Genomic DNA, 24,796 nt, shown 5'->3' with positions numbered 1-24,796 from the left:
ACATCAAGCTACATCAAGAGGTATGTATTCTATCTTGTTACATTCATAGTTTTTGTATGCTAGATTAGGATAATACCTTGGATGTTCTTATTTGCATGTATAATAGAGAAAACATAGATCCAAGGTATTTAGGGTTGCATGTACACTTAGGAAGTGTTAGAATGCACATAACCCAACAATTACCACAAATGAAAGAATCAATTTCATATTTCCACTCTTGCTCTTAATGGAATCATATAAGCAACAATTTTTCCTCAAATGCCATTGTAAGGATATTTTAAAATAAATAAAATAAAAAATTTTCTTTTATTTTAAAACTTTGCGGAAAAACTTATCCTTACAATCCATATGAAAACTTGTTGTTATCTATTCCTTAAGCAATATCTCATAACTCCTAAGAAGTTGCTCAAGAATCCGATCTTCAAACTATGCGATAGAAATCCATCTATGCGATCAGATTCAGCATATTCTTCCTTTAAGTTTCTTCACTTTCCTTTGATTCTTAAACCATCACCATGCGACCCGGTCACATCATGTATCAAGAATCTCAGAATAGAAACTTAACAGAGTTAGATAGTGGATTTTACCTGAAGTAGAGTCAAACTTATTGACTTTAACATCCTTAGGTAAATTTGGCAGCTTCGCAACCAATGCCCCTTCCTTTGGCAATATAAACATAGGGACCCTTTGATAATGGTACACGGGACTATCACAGACTTAGCTTTTCTCTTTACCATTTGGTCAACCGAGTTGACTATGGCCGATCCCTATCCACTGGGAAGAGAATGCTTTACTGGATAACCAATGTCACTATTGTCAATGTCCATCAAGTATTAAGGAAGTTGATCTTAACAAATAGATAAGATCATTAAGGGTCTTGTCATAGTCTGTTTCATAGGTGTCCCAAAGGAACTCACTATGTGACTTAGAAAGTGATTGAACCACCAACTTTCTCAAGACTTTGACACCCAACTCTCCCGGCTTGTCAATATGTGACTACATCTCCAAGATGTGCTCACACCTAGACCTTGCCCTGCCAATAGGGCTTGAGTGACCTTAAACTTTTCAAGAACTTGTGGGTTAGGGAGAATAATTGGAGGAGGAGAAAGAAGTATGATATCCATGGGACATCATCTTCATTAGGAAACCTTGTTTCAAGAGATTTGGGAAGATCATAAGTGTCTAAACCAGACATCTTTTGGGAGATATTCAAGATAGTTGATCTTAAGTCCTTAATATGACACCCAATATAAAATATTAAGGCTAGGACCCAACAAACTATTTTATAACTTAGAAGAGGTATGCCGTAATCCAAGCTATAAAATATTTGAAGGTAGGTGAATGACGATTCACCAATTTCCACCAAGATAAACGAAATGTATTATTAGGTTTTAATTGGTTTTGAAACTCCTAGATCTTTGAGATTCATTGAACTTTTCAAAGGCATGTTTCAATCTCGAGTGTGCCCTTCAGGTTTTGTGACTGGGATGCCGAGGATCACAAAACAAGGTGTGAAGTAACCATGCAAATCACTTGGTACCCTTAATAAATTACCCCTCAATCGATGTGCCGGTTAACCACACACGCTCCATCGATACTATGATAAATATTAAGTCACCCTTTACCTACCTTGTTAAGTCCAAGTTAGTGTGCCGGTTAACCACACACGCTCCACTAACGACTTAGACAAAGTGTAAAGTGTAATTTCATGGGTTAGCACCTTATTCACATTTTTCCTAAGTAACTAAGATTGGGTATTATTAAGAGTTTAGTTACTTAGTATTATCATTAATACTTTTAATGAAGGGAGAATTCTAGTCCTGTCAAACCCGTTCGGCTAACGACCCTCCACCAGTCAAGCAAGCGGTGGGTGAGAGTGGACACCCATTAAGTTGCCATTTTATAGGCAACAACCTTATACCCACCTTATAGACCGGCTTCGTGAATGAGGCGTACTAGCGGTAAGACTGACTTTACTCTTATACATATATATATTATTAACTTATAATATTATAAAGTATAAGGGTTGAATTTTAACTTTTAAAATTCTAAGGGCTAACTTGGAATTAAAGTATTCATAAGTGAAAACTTTACAAATTCCAAAACTTGAGGGCAAGTTTTGAAACTATTCAAAACTAATTAATTCCATAACTTATGTGTTTAAAGTAGTTTTAATCCAAAAACTCTTCAAGTTCCATAACTTGAGGACAAGTTATGGAAGACTTTAAACTAATAAAAGAATTAACTTTTCTTTATTTTATAACTTATGGAATTAATTAAGGTTACACCTTTTTTTTTATTTTATTTTATTTTATTAAATGAAGAGACTCTTGGTCCTCCATAACTTGAGGACAAGTTATGGAGTCATAAAACCATTTAATTAGAACTAGACTCTTCATTTTTGTAACCTTTGCCAATTTTTATGAGTTTTATGATTCTTAAATGTGACTTTTCATATAACTTGAGGACAAGTTACAAAAACACATTTTAGAATCAATTCTTAGATTAATTTGGATTAACACCAACTTTTGTAACTCCAAAAAAACTTTGAATCAAATTTTTTTTTAAAACCTTTTCATATCCATAACTTATGGAGGTTTCAAAAAATAAAACTCTTTAGATCAAACTTTTAAAACTAATAAAATAATCATATTATTTTATCTTTTATTAAATTTGACCTAATTCAACTCATAAAGCAAATTATTCAAATTTTACAAATAATTAGTTTTTCACAAGAACAAGTAATTATCTTAAAATTTGACAAACTTCATGGTTTTTTTTTCCAACTTTGAAAATAAAATATTTGCATCAATATAACAGAAAACAACCCGTGGCTCTGATACCACTGTCGGGTTTTGAGAATTCTAACACTCCTAAGTGTACATGCAACCCTAAATACCTTGGATCTATGTTTTCTCTATTATACATGCAAATAAGAACTTCCAAGGTATTATCCTAATCTAGCATACAAAACAATGAATGTAACAAGATAGAATACATACCTCTTGATGTAGAAAGTTTTCATGAAGCTTGAGTGCTTAGTGCCCCAAGTGTGACACCTCAAATGGAATCACAATCATCAAAACACTTAGAATGACTTGAGAGAATTCTACACTCACCAAAATCGGCTAGCCCTTTCTTCACACACACTAGTGGCCGATTTTTCCTCAATAATAAGATGCTTATATAGTTACACAATTAGGGTAAACTCTTAATGGTCATGGCTTTCCATTTCCTTGGATCCATGGGTACAAATACACCATGGAGCATCCATGGACCATCCTATGGGTTTTAGCCCAACTTGATTATCCATGGAGCATTAGCCCACTATACAAGTATGGATGATTTACACAATCAACCCATATATTTAATTAGTCTTCTTTTGATCACTTAATTAATCCTAGATTAATTCTTGATCAATACTAATTAAATAATCTTATTATTCTTATTATTAATATACTAGAACTTATAATATATTAATAACCATAAGTGTCTTATTTCTCTCATTCAAGTGCATGATGGTATGCAACCCAAATGGACCATGCCGGGTCGGGTCAAGTCTTACCAAATATAGTTATGGACTTAGACATTAATCCAACAATTCTCACTACATCACCAAGGTTAAAAAGTCATGCCTTCCTCCTCACTAGAATGGATTATTTACTCTTCTATCGAAGAGTTTTTCTGAACGTGTTGCAGGTTCTGATGGCGCTAGCAAGAGTTTCATGACCATTCTCTATGGTCTGTATCACATAATCAATCTTGACTATGGGTCGATACTCTAGGCCCAGTTGATTCAAAGTCTGAACTCTTCATCTCGTCACACTAAGATATCTTATGGGAGATTCTGGACGATTCTCACACAACGTGCAATGGAGAAGTTCCAAGTTCCAGTTATGACGGATTCCTTGAAGTCTGCGATTACCACTTTTCACACCACCAAAATCATTTTAGCTGATTTCACCAGATTTCCTTTTATTAGCTTAATTCCGGAGTCCATGTATTCGTGTGTCTCAAAGGCCAGCAAACAAATCAGTGAGTACAAAAAGCTTCCAGCTTCTGGACCACGACTGTTGACCCCAGAGATGCAACAATCGCTTGATTTGGATGATAAACCAGCAAATAGGGGCAAGAAAGGGGATTTGAGGAAGGAAATTCAAGAAGGGCCTTCTTCTAAGCCTATCACTCCAAAGAAGCGAAAGGGTTCCACTATAGACCCTTCGGCTCCAAAGAAGAGCAAAATGAAAAAGATGGCTACCAAGGCTAAAGCTCCATCATCAAGTGATAGTGAATATGTTCCTTCAGATCAAGATGTTGAAGATGAACAAGAGCCGGAGCTAGATAATTCTGATGACTCGTTCCGAGAAGTCACTCCAAAGGTAATCTATACTAACATTGTTTTGTCTCCACCACCTTCTCCTCTTCATTCCACTGTTCCTATTTCAATCACTCCATGCCCTCCACAAACTTCCACTCAAATTCCTACTTCAACACCTCTACCACCACCTGTTTTCACTGAAGCGACCACCACCACAACTTCTATAATACCCACACCTCCTGTCAACGTATCTGAAGTGGGGGCAAAAACTTTAGGTGTTGAAAACCCCATTAACTCAAAACCTATGTCGCCAATCAACTCAGACGAATCAGATATTGTTCTCGGTGGCACTGATATGGATTTCGATTCTTTTCACTACAGTCCCTATACTGTTCAAAATGATAATGATGACGATGCCCCTATCACCAAGAGGCATATCAAGGCGTTAAATGACAAGCTTGATACTTTGATCGCTTCTTCATCCCAATCCTCCACTTCGGCGTATTATGATGCTGCTATCAAAGCTTTAGTAGCCACTTTGGTTCAGTAGCATGATACTTCAATCGAGAAAGCCACCAAAGCTGTCGATGAATCCACTAAGACAGCAACCGAAAAAGTCGATAAGCTAATGAAAGATGCTAAGGACTTCTTGCAGTCTCTTCAAGCTGAGTCGCAGCAACATGTCAATACAGTGACTTCTTCTGTTGAGAAGCTTATTTCCTCTCTCCATGCCGAACTAGTAGAGCTTGAAATGGTTCGGTCTGACATCCAAACTGATCACTCAGCGCTCACCAACTCAATCAACTATTTCTTAGACAAACTCCAAGGTAATCTGGCTATGGAAAATAAAGTGATGGATGAGGTCGCTTGACAAACCACTCTACTCAAAACTCAGTCTATCAATCTCAATCAAGCACATAAAGAGATTTCCGATCTCAAGACCAAACATACAATTGTGAAAACCTATGTTGCTGATATTCATGCTCTTTTGGTCGATCTCCTCGATGCTCATGATGAAGTTCTCACTATTACTATCAGGGGGCGTTTGGCTGAAAAATTATGTCTTGCCCTTGAAATTTTGAGCATGATCAAAGGTGTTTCGGAGATGGAAGTCCCTCAAAAATAAGGGGGATATGAAAATAAAGATGCACCAAAACAAACCTCTAAAATTCAAACAACCGAACATCCTCTACCTCCTCCTGTTAAACCAAGTATCATCACAGAACCAAAGGATAATGAAGTTTCGGGTTCAATTGTTCAAGATAAAGGAAAGAAAGTTGTTGGTGAAAGTGGAGTCGAAGATGATGTGAATGAAAAAGAATTATTAAAGAAAACTTGTGAAATCGAAGAGAGGGAAAGGAAAGATAAAGCTGCCCATGACATATTGGAACGAAGTAAATCACTTTTTCCATTATGGACGTTGGAAAACTTGCTGAAGGAATCAATTGAATTCCCGAGCACACATTGGCTTGAACCAGTCATTTCCTTTGACTTGGTTAACTCTAAAGATGCGCAATTTGATGTGCCGATCACCCGAAGGGCATTCGTCTTTCACTGTTTTGACCTAATTGCTGCTGTTCCCTCATCAGACCTGAAAGTAGATAGAGAGCTGATCGATTACTACCATGCTTTCTCGCAACCTTAGTATTTGACCTGGAGTGCAAAGAAAATTACTATGGTCAAGGCTCTGAAGCCATTTGCTGCGGGGAAGTTTATCAATGTGAAGTTTCGGGTTACTCGTGGATTGGATGATTCGGTTCATGAATTTTCTCTTGCAGATTTGCCAAATCTCAATCCTCACGACTGGATTCTATTGACTAACATTTTGTTGTCAAATGATCATAAGTACGAACCCATTCTTGATCATATAAAGAGAATGTTGGTGTCGTATATTCATGAAGTAGCGAAGCTTGATCAAGAGATCGCTTCGGCTTTGAGGAAGAAGACTATTGTCAGATCAATTGGTAGAGCTAGTGATGTGAACAAGATGCGTTATGGGCAAGATTGAAACCGAACATCTAATGGTGATGTTTACTAAAGATGTTCGAGGTTCGGCTCCTCCACTAAAGTGCTTGTTCGCCTTGACTGATAAGCATCTGTTTTCCATTGTTGCTCTTGAACATATTCTGGATATAATCAACAGATGTAAATTCAACAATGATACTGAAAAGAAGATATTCAATGACATGTTTCTATGGTATATCAACTTTCGATGCACCATTGTCGCTATCATACCGAAGCTGTTCAAAACCGTCAAGAAGACCACACAGGTTCTGCAGCAGTGATCTCTCGCCTCAATTAACGCAAAGGGGGAGATTGTTGGGCTATGAAGTGTTTCGTCATTAGGCCTTTCGTTTAGGTCTGTTATGTTCTCAGTTTTTGGGCCTATCCAGTCGCTTACATTTATTAGGGTTTACCTTATATAGTGCACACATGCATCATAACTATGAAGGCTTTTGATAATTACTTCTTGGATTGTATGGTAACCCTAACACAACCTCTACAGTAGCAGTTCTTCATAGAGCTCTTCTGAGGTTGTGGATTATTAATCATTCGACACAAGCATTGCTTCATCTCTTGCTATTATTTTCATTGTGTTCTTGATTTTTTCGTTTAAGAATCTTATTGATCTAAATATTTTAATCTCATCTGGTATGTACTTGACCCGAGATTAGCATGGTCCATTTGGGTTGCATATCATCAGGACAATTTGATAGGATGGACTTTTGAGAAAAGGTTATTTATGATTTGTTAATATATTATAAGTTCTAATATATAAATATGAAATCATATGATTCAATTAGTATTGATCAAGAATTAATTTTGAATTAATTTTGTGATCAAAAGAGACTAATTAAATATATGGGGATTGATTTGGTAAATCATTCATTATTATGGTGTGGGCCAATGATCCATGATTCCTTAGGTTGGGCTAAACCCATGTGACAACCCATGGATGATCCATGGAGGTTTAAACCCATGGAGCCTAAGGAATATGGATGGTCATGAACATTAGAGTTTACATGGTGCAACCCTAATCTTGCCACACTATTTAAGAAGCCCCTTAGCATCCAAAATTGACTACTAGATGCACTAGTCTTCTTGGAGATCAATGAGACGATTTTGGTGCAAGCAAATACTCTCTCAAAAGTCTCATTTGTTCTAGGTGTGTTGTGATTCCATTTGAGGTGCAACACTTGGGGCGCTAAGTTCTTAAAGGCGAAACTCAAGAAGTTCTACAAGCTACAACAAAGAGGTAATTCTATAACTCTCTTTTATGTTGATTATTATTGGGTTTTGAGCATTCTAACACTCCTAAGTGTACATGCAACCCTAAATACCTTGGATCTATGTTTTCTCTATTATACATACAAATATGAATATCTAATGTATTATCCTAACTAGCATACCAAAACATTGATACTAGGGTAAAAAAATAGATAGAATACATACCTTGTTGTTGTAACTTGTCTTCATGTAGCTTGAGTGCCTAGTGCCCCAAGTATGACACCTCAAATGGTTCACACAACACCATGAACACTTGAAATAACCTTGAGAATAAGGATACTTTGGTTCTCTCTAGTGAAATCGACCTTGCCCTTTTGTGTACACACACTAGTATCAATTTCACCAACCAAGGACATCTTTATATAGTGTGGAGATTAGGGTTAAACCCTAATACCCATGACCTTTCATTTCATATGATCCATGGGTTAAACACTCCATGGAATATCCATGAAAGCTTAGCCCAACCTAAATAAACTTGGCCCATCACATGTATATATCTAAGAGTCCATATTTAATTAGTTCCTTTTAATCACTTAATTAGTTACAAATTAATTCTTGATCAATACTAATTAAATAATATGATTATATATTAATATATTAGAACTTATAATATATTAATATAAATCACTAGTATCCTTTTTCCTCATCATGTCTATCCAATTGTCCTGATGCCATGCAACCCAAATGGACCATGCTTGGTCGGGTCAAGTCTTACCAATTATAGTTATGGACTTAGACATTAATCCAACAGTCTCCCACTTGGATAAGTCTAAAACTATTATTGCAAGTATGACTTCATAACCCGACTAGCAATCATAGCTCTCAAAAGCTTCTGTCGAACTCTAAACCCACCGATGATCTCTGACCTTTGTCAATGACATGTCCATTAGACAAAGGATCATATATTCCTCAATTCTAGATATCATATGGACTGAGACATGGATTATAAATCATTCTCTCTGTCCATCTGTTGTTTCACGATTTCCGATTCATGATGACTAACTGATTGAACAGATCAAATCAGTCCTAGCTTGGCCAAGCATTCACATGTGTCATCATTAAATGATCGAGGGGCCCACAGACATCGCTTTTATCCTAAAGGTAAAAGGAATGGATAAACTTCAACTCATATGGCTTGTTCTACTACTTGTTGAATCATACACAAAGGCACATTTTATAACATCGAGTTACCAATGCGTCTTCGTGCAATCAATGTATAACCAACTCATAGTAACAACTCATATCTCTAGGTTTGAAGAATATACGATATTATCGTCTCATGATCACTCGTGATAAAATTTATGAAGTGATTGAATGAGCGTGGGTTGAATCCAATTCTAAGAACTTATGAGCACTCATGAGTGTTGTAGCACCACTTTTTCCAACATTTTAGACCTTTACAATCCAACCCATGACAGTCTTGATTCATATCTACTTCCAACATATGACCGACTGTGGATGGTTTGAATAACTTAGTTATTCGGGAAGAATGATCTTGTTTATTCTAGAAGTCAAAACATGCACAATGAAACACAATAATAATGGAATCCCATATGGTCTCAGAACTTATGAACATAAATAAAACACCTTTTATTTATCACCATATTGATTACACACTATTCATTGTATACTGTTTCAAACGATCAACTTTATACTTAAATTAAAAACACTAGTTGTCCCATGCTCTAAGCATGTACACTAAGTTTTTCTAAACAATAGCTTTGCTATACACCAAGTATGTGTTGGATAAGGTGTCTAAGTCCACAACTATTTCTGGTATGTACTTGACTCGACCTGACATGGTCCATTTGGGTTGCATGGCATCATGCAATTGGATAAACTAAATGAGAGAAATAGCACTTATGGTTTATTAATATATTATAAGTTCTAATATATTAATAATATTATTTAATTAGTTTTGATCAAGAATTAATCTAGAATTAATTAAGTGATCAAAAGATAACTAATTAGATATATGGGTAGATTAAGAAAATCTTCCATATCTTATATAGTGGACTAAGATGCTCCATGGATTATCAAGTTGGGTTCCACCCATGGATCAAGAAATGAAGAGTCATGGTAAATTAGGGTTTACCTAATGCAACACACTATATAAGAAATGTAACTCTCCCCAAAATCGGCTACACACTAAGAAACAAGAGGGCTTGGCCGATTTTGCATGTGTTAGAGTATTCTCTCAAGTTTATTCTTTCCATTTGGTGTTGTGTGAAGCATTTGAGGCATCACACTTGAGGTGCTAGGCTCACAAGATTTCAAGGAACACTTTCATAAACAAGGTATGTAGTTCTATCTTTTATACAAAGAAAATTGTTCCCCATGTATGCTAGATAGGTTCATAACCTTGGAAAACAACTTTGCATGATTATTAGACAAACATAGATCCAAGGTTATTAGGGTTGCATGTACACTTAGGAAGTGTTAGAATGCTCAAAACCCATCAGTGGTATCAGAGCCTAGGCTTGCTTGTTTGATTTTTGTGCAAACTGCTTGAAAAAATTGAGTTTTCTGCTTTCTGCCCGAATGAACTTGCCGAGTCCATGGGGGGACTCGACGAGTCCATGAAAAAAAGCAAGCTACTCGTCGAGTCAATTCATGCACTCGACGACTAGAGGCTACAATTTTGAGAATTTCGATTTTTGTTGCTGGAAATGGACTAGGAACATTACCCTAAACTATTTTAGTGTTTTAAAACTTGTTTTAATTGGTGTAATGTTCATGTTAATCTATTTACAATGACAAATTATCAAAATTACAAGTTTCTAAGTGTAATTTTTTGATTCATGAAAGTATTCATATTCATGTTCTTGATCTTATGATGTTTAGATGATCATAGGAATTGTTTGTAACATATGTGGTAGATTAATTCATGATCATAACGTGTTTTAATGGAGTCCATAACTTGCCCTCAAGTTAGGGAAAACCAAAAGTCACACTTTTAATAAAACCATTAAAAGAACACAAGAGTTATAAAAAATGAAGAGTCTTAATTTTTAATACTCTATTAACACATAAGTTACAAGAAATGAAAAGTTTTGAAGGTTTACAAAACTTGCCCTCAAGTTTTGGAACAAGTAAAGTCTTGATTAAAACTTTAGTTCCAACCCTTAGAATTTTAAAAGTTAAAATTCAACCCTTATACTTTATAATATTATAAGTTAATAATATATATATATATATATATATATATATATATATATATATATATATATATATATATATATATATATATATATATATATATATATATATATATATATATGTATGTATGTATAAGATCAAGTTGTCTTACCGCTAGTACGCCTCATTCACGAAGCCGGTCTATAAGGGGGGGGGGGTATAAGGTTGTTGCCTATAAAATGGCAACTTAATGGGTGTCCACTCTCACCCACCGCTTCCTTGATCGGTGGAGGGTCGTTAGTCGAACGGGAAGGACAAGGAATTATAAATTCTCATTAAAAGTATGATGGATATTATAAAGTAACTAAATACTTTTATTAAATTCCCAATCTTAGTTACTTTAGGAAAATGTGAATAAGGTGCTAATCCATGAAATTACACTTTACACTTTGTTTAAGTCGTTAATGGAGCGTGTGTGGTTAACCGGCACACTAACTTGGACTTAACAAGGTAGGTAAAGGGTGACTTAAATTTATCATAGTATCGGCGGAGCGTGTGTGGTTAACCGGCACATCGATTGAGTGATAAACATTAAGGGTACCAAATGATTTGCATGGTTACTTTACACCTCGTTTTGTGATCCTTGGCATCCCAGTCACAAAACTTGGAGGGCACACTCGAGATTGAAACATGCCTTTGAAAAGTTCATTGAATCTCAAAAGAATCTAGGAGTTTCTAAGAACCAAATTAAATATTTTTAATATTTCATCTTTGGTGGAAATTGGTGAATCGTCATTCACCTACCTTTCAAATATGTTATTACTTAGATTACGGCATACCTCTTCTAAGTATAATATATTGTGATCGGGTCCTAGACTTAATATTACATTTGGGTGTTTTATTAAGGACTATCTCTATATCTAAACTAAACTTTTCTACTTTTCAGATGTTTGCAAACAATGCTGCTTCTGGCTCTAATCCTAATGGCTCCTTTTCTCTAATGAACTTGTGTGGGAAAGTCACTTTTGATGGATCCAACTTTAATGAATGGATCAGAAACATCAGAATGATTACTCGCTACGAGGACAAGGAATATGTCCTCGATAAGGAGCTTAAGGAGATTGATGAGACAGTTGCTACTCCTGAAGAGATCGCTGACTTTAGGGCATATGAAAGGGATGCCACCAAGGTGGCATGCATCATGATGGCCACTATGACAGCCGACCTCCAAAAGTCCTACGAGGACTTCTACCCTTTTGAAACGCACCAATATTTGATGGAAAGATACCTTCAAAGTGCAAGAAAAGAGAGGTATGAAATCATCTCCTCCATGATAACAACACGAATGAAGGATGGTGAACCCATCACGAGCCACATGCAGAAAATGCAAAGGTTTGTGGATCGCTTGCTGAAGCTTAATGTGAACTTCCCCGAGGAGCTTGCAATAGATATCATTTTGCACTCCTTACCTTCATGTTATGATCAATTCCGCATGACATACCACATGAACAAGGAAGAGGTCACTCTCAGCAAACTTCAAGGACACTTAATGACCGCCGAAAGTGGTTTTAAGGGTAAGGCGGTTGTTACTACTCCTACTCCTACCAACTCTGCCCATGTCTTGGCAATCGGGAAAGGACGAGGGAAGAAGAGAAAGAGTTCTTCGAAGGGTACCAAGGCTAGGACCCTTGATGGCTCTTCTGTTGGAATAGTGTCTAAGGCTGCAACTATATTAGGCAAGTAATTGACCCGGTTGTGCATGGTCCTTTTGGGTTGCCTTCACCATAGCAACTTGATAGGATGATTTATTAAGAGAGAGTAATTATTATTAGTATATTATGAGAATAATATAAAGAATAATATATTGTTATTTGATTAATATATGTCATAGAATTAATTGGAATTAATTTGGTGACTTAAAGAGATTAATTAGATAAGAGGGTATAAACTGTCAATTGTTTGATAGTTAAACTTTAGACTGTAAATCCATATAGATATGGATTGGACGGCTTCTAGAAGCTAAAGGATAGCTTGAATCGTCCATTGCTTATCTAAGGAATGGATTTGGATAGCCTTAAGAGAAGATTATCCAATTAAGGTTTAGGTTGTAACCCTTAAGGCGTCTACAAGTATAAATAGACCCTATGGCAAAGGGGAATCGACACTTCATCTAAAGTAAGAGAACCCTGGCCGATTTCCTCCCCTCTCCTCTCTCCCAAATCATCCTCCTTGCTATTTGGTGTTTGTAAGCCATTAGAGGAGTGACAATTGTGACTCTAGAAGCTCAAAGACAACAAGATCAACAAGGAATTCAAAAGGTATGATTCTAGATCTGTTTCAATATTGTTATTACATCTAAATAGTCATTAGAAGTCTTGGATTCAAAGCATGTTTAATTAGAAAGCCTAGATCCAAGCATTAGGGTTTTGCATGCGCACATAGGAAAGTTCTTATGGCTAAAACCCATCAGTGGTATCAAGTGGAACCAAGAAAGGTTTCCTCACTCCTTCTTCTGACCTAAAAGAGGCTAAATGCTTCTATTGCCATGAAAAGGCACATTGGAAGCGGAACTGCCCAAAGTACTAGCAAAATGTGAAGGATGGGAAATTCAAACCCAACAATGCAGGTATTTACACTATCTTATCTAATAACTCACCCCATTCTAACTCATGGGTCCTTGATACCGGTTGTGGTATTCATATCTGTTCTAATTTGCAGGGACTAAAAAGAAGTGAGAATGTGGAGCAAGGAAGAATAAACTTGATCATGGGAAACAGGAAAGCTTCACCTGCCACCAAGATTGGAGTTTATACTTTATCGATAAGTAGTGGGTTTAGTTTAGATTTGAATAAATGTTTTTATTCGCCAGAAATGGAAATAAATATTATTTCCTTTCATGCATTGTACAAAGAAGGTTTTACCTTTTTATTTAATAATGAGGTTGGTTCGATTAATGCTTTCTTTAATAATATTCTTTATTTTAAATCATTACCTTGTGATGGTGTGTACAAAACTGTATCTGTGGTTGATAACTTAGGAAATAATGTTTTGTGTATTGATTCTCCTAATAATAATAACTTGGATAAAGCATCATTATGGCATTTTCGTCTTGGACATATAAGCAAGAAACGCATAGGCCCAATCCAAAAGGATGGAGTCTTGGAGTCATTTGACCTCAAGTCAGATGACAGTTGCGATTCATGCTTACTTGAAAAAATGACAAAGTCACCCTTCACAGGTTCTTGTGAGAGGGGTGAAGGTTTGCTGGATCTTGTACACACGGATGTGTGTGGACCCTTCAAACATGCCACAAGGGATGCTAATCGTTATTATTTGACTTTTACTGATGATTATAGTAGATATGGGTATGTCTACTTAATCAAGCATAAGTCAGAGACTTTCGAAAGGTTTAAGGAATATAAACAGGAAGTCGAGAATCAATTCGACAGGAACATTAAGATGCTTCGATCCGATCGTGGTGGTGAGTATCTTAGTTCAGAGTTCCTTGACTATCTTAGGGAGTGTGGGATTGTCTCACAATTGACACCTCCTAGGACACTGCAGTTGAATGGTGTAGCTGAGAGGCGTAATCGAACCTTGTTGGATATGGTTCGTTCCATGATGAGTCGAGCTTTGCTACCAATCTCATTCTGGGGGTATGCCTTAGAGACTGCTGCCCACATCCTTAATATAGTCCCTACAAAGAAAGTTGCCAAAACTCCTCACGAGATGTGGACTGGTAAAGTACCCAAACTAGACCACATCAAGATTTGGGGTTGTGAGGCTTTTGTGAGGCGCGAGTCTCATGATAAGCTAGGACCCCGAAGCAAGAGGTGTATTTTCATCGGCTACCCACAAAGATCATTTGGTTACCTCTTCTACAAACCTAGTGATAATGTGGTCTTTGTAGCAAGAAGAGGAGTCTTTCGAGAGAGAGAGTTTATAAGCCAAGGAGACAGTGGGAGGAAAATTGACCTTGAAGAACTTCAAGAGTCAAGTGTTGAAGGAACTTCAAACCCTAGCCCTCAACTTGAGGAGGAAACTCCTGTTGAGCCAATGGACGAGTCTGTACCTCTGAGGCGTTCCATGAGAGTTAGGAATGCGCCTGAGCATTACTATGGTTTCCATATTACTACGGAAGGTGAGACACTTATTAGTGATGAGACACTAGTAGGTATGGATGAACCTAACAATTACGCGGAAGCCATGGTAGGCCATGAGGCTGCTAAATGGAAAGAGGCTATGGATAGCGAGATACAGTGCATGTATGACAATCAAGTTTGGAACTTGGTTGACCATGTACTAGATCGTAAGGTAGTTGGGTGCAAATGGATCTTCAAGAAGAAGACTGACATGGATGGTAATGTACACACTTATGAGGCTCGACTGGTTGTAAAAGGCTTCTCTCAAACTCCTGGAGTGGATTATGATGAGACTTTTTCTCTAGTAGCCAAGATTAAGTCTATTAGGGTTATGTTAGCCATAGCCGCATTCCTTAATGGAAAGTTGACTAAAGATGTTTACATGAGTCAACCAGAAGGTTTTGTTAGTAATGAGTACCCTAATAGAGTGTGTAAGCTTGACAAATCCATTTATGGATTAAAGCAAGCACCTTGCAGATGGAATCTTTGCTTTGATGAGAAAGTCAAGGAATTTGGCTTTTCTAGGAGTGAAGATGAATCTTGTGTGTATGTCAAGGCTAGTGGGAGTATAGTTAGCTTTTTGGTATTGTATGTGGATGACACACTACTCATAGGAAATGACATCCCAACTCTGCAGGAAGTTAAGTCCTGGATTGGGAAGTGTTTCTCTATGAAGGACTTAGGAGAAGCTGCCTATATTCTAGGGATAAGGATTTTGAGAGACCGGAGTAAAAGACTAATTGGACTTAGTCAAAGTACCTACTCGGACAAGGTGTTGAAGAGATTCAGCATGCAGAACTCCAAGAAAGGAGAGTTACCCATCCAGAGTAACGCCAGATTGAGTAAGACACAAAGCCCTAGTACTGAGGTTGAGATAGCAGAAACGAGTCGAATGCCTTATGCTTCGGTAGTAGGCTCGATCATGTATGCTATGACTTGTACTCGATCTGATGTAGCCTTTGCCTTGAGCATGGTTAGCAGGGATCAGGGGAACCCTGACAAGGCTCGATCATGTATACTAAGGACTGGGTCCTTACCCTAGGTGGGAGTGATGACTTGAGAGTTGTAGGGTATTGTGATGCTGGCTTCCAGACTGATAGGGATAATTTACGCTCTCAGTCGGGCTGGGTCTTCACCTTAAACGGAGGAGCAATCACTTGGAAGAGTTCCAAGCATGAGACAGTGGCTGATTCTACTTGTGAATCAGAGTATATAGCAGCGAGCAAGGCAGCAAAGGAGGCTATATGGATGAAGAACTTCATTGGAGACCTTGGAGTAGTACCAGCTATAAAGGAGCCCATGGAAATTTTCTGTGATAGTGAAAGTGCTGTTGCCTTAGCCAAGGAACCAAGGGATCACAGGAGATCCAGACACATCGACATAAAATTTCATTTTATCAGACATCGCATAGAAGAATGAATCCTCGTGGCAAAGTGGGTATCATCGGATGAGAACCGAGCAGATCTACTCACGAAGGGACTGAGTAGGGTTAAGCATCTCCAACATGCTCGGAGCATAGGGCTGAAGGATGATATAAGTTTTAGTAGTTAGATAAATTATGAAATTTGTAAAGTGTAATTGACATTTGATGATGAATAAAAGTTGTGTTTATTCATGAGTAAAGTGTTGCTATCTTTTGTCAATCGTTTACTATAATTTCTTTTACATGTTTTGACTTCAAGAATATTATGTTTTGTTTTACATATTATTCAAATTTTCCACAGTCAGTCATATGTTGGAAGTAGATATGAAGTAAGACCGTCATGAAGTTGGTTGTAGGTGTCAGGATATAAGACAACACTTCATGAGTGCTCATAAGTTATGAGTATTGAAATCAACCCACGCTCACTGGAATCACTTAATGGATTTTTATCTCGAGTGATCGTGAGACGGTAATATCATATAAGTCTTCAAACCTAGAGATATGATTTGTTGCCTATGAATTGATTATGCATTGATTGTAAGAAAACACATTGGTAACTCGATGTTATAAAACGTGCTTTTGTGTATAATTCAATGAGTAGTAGAACAAACATATGAGTCGAAGTTTATCTGTTCCTTCTTGGATTAGAAGCTGATATCTGGGCCCCTCGATGATTTTGTTTTGACCTATGTACCGGGCCCGGTCAGAACTAAGTTGATGTGTTCAATTAAGTTCTTTGTCAAACAAATCGGAAATCGGGAAACAAACTGCTGGACAATAAGGAAGACATTGTTCCATGTAATAGTCTGGTTGATATCTAGAACAGAGGATTATATGATCACTTATCTTAAATGGCGTATCAATGTTTTCTCAGTTCCGAGAAACCTTGAAAGAACTAAGATTGCTGATCGGTTCCTAAAGTATTACAATTATAGTTATTAGACTTATCCAAGTGGGAGACTGTTGGATAAGGTGTCTAAGTCCATAACTATTTCTAGTATGTACTTGACCCGACCCGGCATGGACCATTTGGGTTGCATGGCATCATGCAATTGGATAAACTAAATGAGAGAAATAACACTTATGGTTTATTAATATATTATAAGTTCTAATATATTAATAATATTATTTAATTAGTTTTAATCAAGAATTAATTTAGAATTAATTAAGTGATCAAAAGATAACTAATTAGATATATGGGTAGATTAAGAAAATCTTCCATATCTTATATAGTGGACTAAGATGCTCCATGGATTATCAAGTTGGGTTCCACCCATAGGCTGCTCCATGGATGCTCCATGGAGTTAACCTATGGATCAAGAAATAAAAAGTCATGGTACATTAGGGTTTACCTAATGCAACACACTATATAAGCAATATAACTCTCCCCAAAATCGGCTACACACTAAGAAACAAGAGGGCTTGGCCGATTTTGCATGTGTTAGAGTATTCTGTTAAGTTTATTCTTTGCATTTGGTGTTGTGTGACGCATTTGAGGCATCACACTTGAGGTGATAGGCTCACAAGATTTCAAGGAACACTTTCAACAACAAGGTATGTAGTTCTATCTTTTATACAAAGAAAATTGTTCCCCATGTATGCTAGATAGGTTCATTACCTTGGAAAACAACTTTGCTTGATTATTAGACACACATAGATCCAAGGTTATTAGGGTTGCATGTACACTTAGGAAGTGTTAGAATGCTCAAAACCCATCAGTATGCACTCTATGTTTGTCTATGATCCTTACTTTGTGAACTAGGTCGATTGAACATAATTTCAATGATTCTCTTTATCGATTTTTTTTTATTTTAAACTTATATGCATTGATCCTCTTGTAATGATTATGCACAAAGTCTCAAAGACTTGTCAACAGACATTACAGAGTATTCCAATGGAGATCAACTCCATGGAAACATACTTCTTGCATTACGTTTTCCTAATCTTACACAAATTGACCAACTTCCACCTATGGAATCATTTCCATATTCCCATTTTGACTATCACTTCTGAACAAGAGTTGCATTTTCTCAAAATATGTCAATATGGTCCATCCAAAAATTAACACTATACTTCCAACTGTCCCTGAGCAACCAATCTTTGGTAAACCTTAGATTATCCTCGACAATTGCTTATCATTTTAGTCATATCCAATTCTAGACCTTTTCCCTTCTTAATGCCCCAGGCATTTGGAAAATTTTAGAAAGGATGAATATATAGCACATGCAATCGATCCTGTACCCAAAGCAAATGGAACACGATTCATGATGTCTCACATAAAGACATGATCCTAGACCAGTCTTTTGCTTCAAAATTTTTTATTTGCCATGTTCTCAAAATTTGACTATTAAGAAGGATGCCGTAATCATAATCGAATTTTAAGAACGTAATATATAGAATTTTCTTATGTTGAACGAAACCAACATAAAATTCATATATATATATATATATATATATATATATATATATATATATATATATATATATATATATATATATATATATATATATATATATATATATATATATATATATTCTTGACTAAAGATGATTAAAATCTCAATCTAAGCTTTTAGAATTGAAATGAAGTATAATTTCCTCTCCGTTAATTATAGCAAAACAACTTTTCAACCCCTGCAACTCCACGAATTGAAACTTTTGTTTTCTATAATTAACATTGTTAACTTGCAACCTTTATCATAATTATCATGCTCCCACTAACATGATGATTATTAGCATAACACTTATGCTCCCACTAGCTTTGACATGTACTCATAAATCAGCTGGACTTCTAAAAGTCAATACTTTACTGACTTTCTTACCAAAGTTCAGATTTCTAAGATAAGATTGCCTTGATAAGACTTTATCAAAATCATACACCTTATCTTAGATAGCTCACAGGTGTGTCTAAACAATTTTAGAACTATGAAAAGGAATGCCGTAATCATAGTCTCAGTTGTTTAGATCTTTGCTATCTGCTTCAAATCTACTTGGTGGAGTGTTTCCTCACCATCATTTTCATGAATCAGAGAGAAACCTTATGAACCTTAGATTTTATGGTGTATGTGTTCTTATCCATGTGAATTGTCAAAACCATAGTCACAAGACAAGGATAATGACAAATCCAAACTCATATGGACTGAACTCAATCTTATTTTCTTGCCACCTGGCAGCTCAAGGGCCTACCATTGCTTCCAAGTTGTTATGCAACAAATTGAGAACTCTAAGAACTCATATGCAAAGCCAACTTTAACTGGAATGGGCACATAAATAGAAATATGTCAACACGATAGGTTATAAACATCATCTCGTGTGCTAGTGTTAAACTACATGTTTTTATTCTTGATTAGATCTTGAAATTCTTCCAGGATCTTTAAGACTCCCACTATCCTCTTGACACATAAGACTCACTTGCCAAATATTCAAGAGATAGTTTGGATTCTTTATCAAGACAAACACTTCACAAAATTAGTCTTAGTTGGTGTTTGTTTTATCCAAAACATCCCAACTTACCAATTTCAAATGTACAAGAGTAGGATACTTCTACTCTTACATTTGACTAGTTTTATGAAACCTTCCTTTAAGATATGTCACTCAAGTTACAATCTTGGAGTATGACTCTATGAATCATCTTCTTGATTTAACCACTTCAACAATTCATAACTCCTCTTCTTAGCTATCAGAATGCACTTAGAGGATGAATTGTGATAAGGTCTCTTAATCATTAAGATGATAATATATCATGATACTAATGTACTCTCCCATCTTTTCAGATTTGAGAAACTTTTATCCTTCTGCCTTATTTGATTCTTCTTATTCGCTCTACCAAACATTGGAACTTTTTCCAATGTCTCAGAATTATACTTAAGCTTGTAAGTATAACCATGTTTACCAAACCTTAGTAAATCATGATGAATAGCCTTATAGATTATTTGTGGTGGACTTGATCAGTGCACAAGAATGTGTAGTCGATCCCTTAGTCCTTTACTTGACTTGCACGTCCATCTGAACAAGGAATTAGTCTTAATTTTCCAAGTCTGAAAGTTCTCATTCATCATACCATACAACTTGCATGATTCCAAGTTTCTATCCAATTGAAACTTAGGTGATGAGAATCTTTCCTTGTTTGGTAAATTTAGACACTACCACAAATAAAAGAATCAAATCCACTTACCAATATTGCTATCAATGGAATCATATAAACAACAATTTTTCACAAATGCCATAGTAAGGATACTTAGAATAAATAAAACCAAAAATTTTATTTTAAAACTTTGCGGAAAACTTATCCTTACAATGCAAAAGCATATGAAAAACTCGTTGTTATCTATTCCTAAAAAATATTACATAACTCCTAAGTAACAGCTCAAAATTCTGATCACCGAACCATGTGATCGAAATCCATCTTCGCGATCAGAATCAGCATATACTTCCTTCTTCACTTTTTCTTTGATTCTTAAAACATCAATATGTGACCTAGTCACATCATTTAATAAGAATCTCAGAATAGAAACTTAATAGAGTTTTATAGTGGACTTTACATGAAGATCTTTCAGGTAAATTTGACAGCTTCGTAACCAATGCCCCTTACCATGTACCATTTTCAATATCCATGGAAGTTTGGGAAGTTGATCTTCTAATCAAATTTGCTTTACTAGTCCTCCTAATCATTGCTGATTTAGAAGCACCAAGCAAATAAATAAGATCATTAAGGGTCATGTTATAGTCTGTTCCATAGTAGTCCCAAAGGAACTCACTATGTGACATAAAAAGTGATTGGACATCCAACTTTCTCAAGACTTTGACACCCAACTCTCCCGGCTTGCCAATATGTGACTTTATCTCCAAGATGCGATCACACATAGACCTTGCTTGCCAATAGGGCTTGAGTGACCTTGAACTTGTGGGTTAGGGAGAATAATTAGAGGAGGTGGAGGAAGTGAAGTTCCAAGAGATTTGGGAGGATCATAGATGTCTGAACCAAACATCTTTTAGGAGATATTCAAGATAGTTGATCTAAAGTCCTTAATATAACACCCAATATGAAATATTAAGGCTAGGACCCAACAAACTATTTTATAACTGGGAAGAACGATGCCGTAATCCAAGCTATAAAATATTTGAAGGTAGGTGAATGGCGATTCACCAATTTCCACCAAGATAAACAAAATGTATTATTAGGTTTTAATTGGTTTTGAATGTAACAACGTAAATTTTCAAACAAATTTTTCATTTCAAAATAAATTATTTTCATTCAAAACAAGGCATAAACATTTCAAGTGTCATGTCAAAATACAAATCATCTGAATCCCAAGATCAAAAAACATCTATCAGTGTGTACAGATCACGCCGGCGCCTTCCCACGGTCCTCGCTAGTACCTGAAACACATACATAACAACTGTAAGCATAAATTCTTAGTGAGTTCCCCAAAATACAACTTACGCACATACGCCTTTCCAGGCCCTGACCTTCCGGTCCATGTGTCTCAGGGGACTTCCGTCCCTGCTGAGTAAACCTTCCGGTCCTACCCACGCCAACCTTACGGTCCACAACACAACGCCTTCCGGCCCATAACATAATCGCCTTCCGGCCCATAACATAATGCCTTCCAGCCCATAACATAACATACATAGCACGTATAACAATTAACTTATCACATATAGCACATATATCTCATATCATATCCGACCTTCCGGTCACACAGTCAAACCCTTCCGGGTACAGTATAGTGAGAAGACTCACCTCGTGAATATCGAAAGCTAGCAAATCCCGAAATCACTCGTGCTCGATCCGCCGAGCTACAATCTCCCTATAACATCATATATCTCTTATTAACACTTTTATCTTATAAGTTTGACTATCCCTAAGAAGTCAGACATAGGTCAACTCTGGTCAACGGTCAACGGTCAACTTGACCGGACTCGGCGAGTGCTAGGTTGACTCGGCGAGTCTAGACGTCCTTACCAATTCTCTAGGATTCCCTTTCTACACGTCGAGTATCCCCCTTGACTCGACGAGCTCCTCCTGGAAGAATCGCGGGGCCACCCCGACTCAACTCGCCGAGTCTGAAGAACAACTCGGCGAGTCCCAGTTAATCTTCAAGCTACTCGCCGAGTCTATTCATCGGACTCGGCGAGTCCATGCCATGCAACCGCTAAAACTGCTTTCTAAGGTCAGATCTGCTCCGACCATTCATAGGTCCGGCCTCCTAGACTGATTCATCACGTAAGGTCCTCATTTCGGTGCTCATAATACACCCCATGACTCATAATTTACATTTTGACCTAAGGCACAAGGATTCCAATCCAAAACCTCCATTGATTCCCGAAATACTCAGGCATGGGACATTCTGGACTTCCAAAGGTCCCAATACAGGGTTGCAATCGCTTGGGGGACTAAGGTAACACTCAATCTAGCCACAAAAGGGTTCAATAAACCCTAAATCCATATACACATCAACATAGAAGAATGCAACTCGAAATATTACCTGAATAACGTGCTCTCTGTGTCCCCAATACTCAGAATGTGGCTTCTCTTGTTGTTCCCTTAACCAAGCCTCCTCTTCCTTGCAAAACAACACTTCCAAAATCAACAATGGTCTTCTACCTTGCTCCAGATACTCACAATCGAATTAGGGTTTCTCTCAGAGGACTAGGGTGAACAATGACGGCCATAAGGTCCCTCATATACGTCCCAAACCTGAACGGTTAGGGTTTTCGCTAAACAGCGCAGACTCGCCGAGTCCATATCTGGACTCGTCGAGTCCAGTCGCGAACCCGCGACCAGATCCGCGATCCTACTCGGCGAGTCTAAGCTCCAACTCGCCGAGTCCCCTCTTAAAACACCCAAAATCATAAATATAACAATACCTGGAATTCCGGGCTGTAACAACTCTCCCCCACTATGACTAGACTTTGCCCTCGAAGTCTCACTCTAAAATTAGCTCCGGGTGCTGCTCCCGCATCTCACGCTCCGGCTCCCAAGTCATTTCCGATCCCTTCCGGTGTTGCCACTGAACCAACAACAGAGGTACCTCCTTGTTCCTCAGAACCTTGATCTTCCGATCCCTGATGGCCACTGGTCTCTCGGCATAATTCAGGCTCGCATCCACCTGAATATCCTCTAATGGAACCACTTCCTCAATTGCGACACATGAAAAGTGTCGTGGATCTGCCCCAACTCTGCTGGCAACTCCAAACGATAGGCTACCCGGCCTATCCTTGCAATCACACGAAATGGCCCAATATACCGGGGTCCCAACTTGCCCCTCTTCCTGAATCGAATCACTCCTTTCCAAGGAGAGACCTTCAGGAGGACGAAGTCGCCGACTTGAAACTCAAGCTCAGATCGGCGTCTGTCTGCATAACTCTTCTGTCGGCTCTGGGCGGTCAATAACCTCTGTCTAACCTGCTGAATCTGCTCTGTCGTCTGAAGCACGATCTCTGTACTGCCCATCACTCTCTGTCCCACCTCTCCCCAGCAAATGGGGGTCCGACACCTCCTACCATACAACAGCTCAAAGGGTGGCATACCAATGCTCGAATGATGGCTGTTGTTGTAGGAAAACTCTGCCAAGGGTAAATACGCATCCCAGCTACCCCCGAAATCTAACACACACGCTCGAAGCATGTCCTCCAGCGTCTGAATCGTTCGCTTTCTCTGACCGTCTGTCTGGGGATGGTATGTGGTACTAAAATGCAATTTAGTACCCAGCTCCTCATGGAATTTATTCAAGAATCTGGAAGTGAAGTGCACATCACGGTCTGAAACAATCGAGATCGGCACCCCATGCCGAGATACCACTTCTCTCACATATATCTCCGCCAACTTCTCCGCTGAAGAACTCTCACTGATGGCAAGGAAGTGTGCACTCTTCGTCAACCTATCCACAATCACCCAAATTGCATCGACTCCTCTGGTAGTCCTCGGCAATTTGGTGATGAAATCCATAGTGATCTGTTCCCACTTCCACTCGGGAACCTCCAATGGCTGCAACTTGCCATGCGGTCTCTGGTGCTCGGCCTTAACCCTACGGCAGGTCAAGCACCTCTCAACGAACCATGCGACGTCCCTCTTCATACAGGGCCACCAATACTCTTTCCTCAAATCCAAATACATCTTCGTAGCCCCGAGATGGATTGAGAATTTCGATCGATGAGCCTCTTCCATCAAAGTAATACGCGTACCACCCACGAACGGTACCCAAATCCGACCCTGAAACGTCATAAGCCCTCGTCCATCTGTAACGAACTCTGAAACCAACCCAACGACCCGCTCTCTCTTCCGCATCTCTGGTCGCATAGCCTCGGCCTGTGCCCCACGAATAGCATCCAATACTGGAGCTATCACAGTCAATCTCAAACATACATATCGCAGTGGAGTGCTCTCCGCCCTGCGGCTCAATGCATCGGCTACCACATTAGCCTTGCCTGGGTGGTACAGGATCTCACAATCATAATCCTTGACCATATCCAACCACCTCCTCT

Source organism: Lactuca sativa, chromosome 1, assembly GCF_002870075.4.
Source record: "Lactuca sativa cultivar Salinas chromosome 1, Lsat_Salinas_v11, whole genome shotgun sequence".
NCBI lineage: Eukaryota > Viridiplantae > Streptophyta > Magnoliopsida > Asterales > Asteraceae > Lactuca > Lactuca sativa.
Note: the sequence above shows the minus strand (reverse complement) of the source record.